We start from the raw sequence: 418 nt of genomic DNA on the forward strand, positions 1-418 counted from the left end.
AGTGAGGTCTGCACAACGCATCACCGGGGGCAAACTACCTGCCCTCCAGGACATCTACACCACCCGATGTTACAGGAAGGCCATAAAGATCATCAAGGACATCAACCACCCGAACCACTGCCTGTTCACCCCGCTATCATCCAGTAGGCGAGGTCAGTACAGGTGCATCAAAGCTGGAACCGAGAGACTGAAAAACAGCTTCTATCTCAAGGCCATCAGACTGTTAAACAGCCACCACTAACATTGAGTGGCTGCTGCCAACACACATTGACACTGACCCAACTCCAGCCACTTTAATAATGGGAATTGATGGGAAATGATGTAAATATATCACTAGCCACTTTAAACAATGCTACCTTATATAATGTTACTTACCCTACATTATTCATCTCATATGCATACGTATATATATATGTAC

Source organism: Oncorhynchus nerka, linkage group LG22 (assembly GCF_034236695.1).
Source record: "Oncorhynchus nerka isolate Pitt River linkage group LG22, Oner_Uvic_2.0, whole genome shotgun sequence".
Classification (NCBI taxonomy): domain Eukaryota; kingdom Metazoa; phylum Chordata; class Actinopteri; order Salmoniformes; family Salmonidae; genus Oncorhynchus; species Oncorhynchus nerka.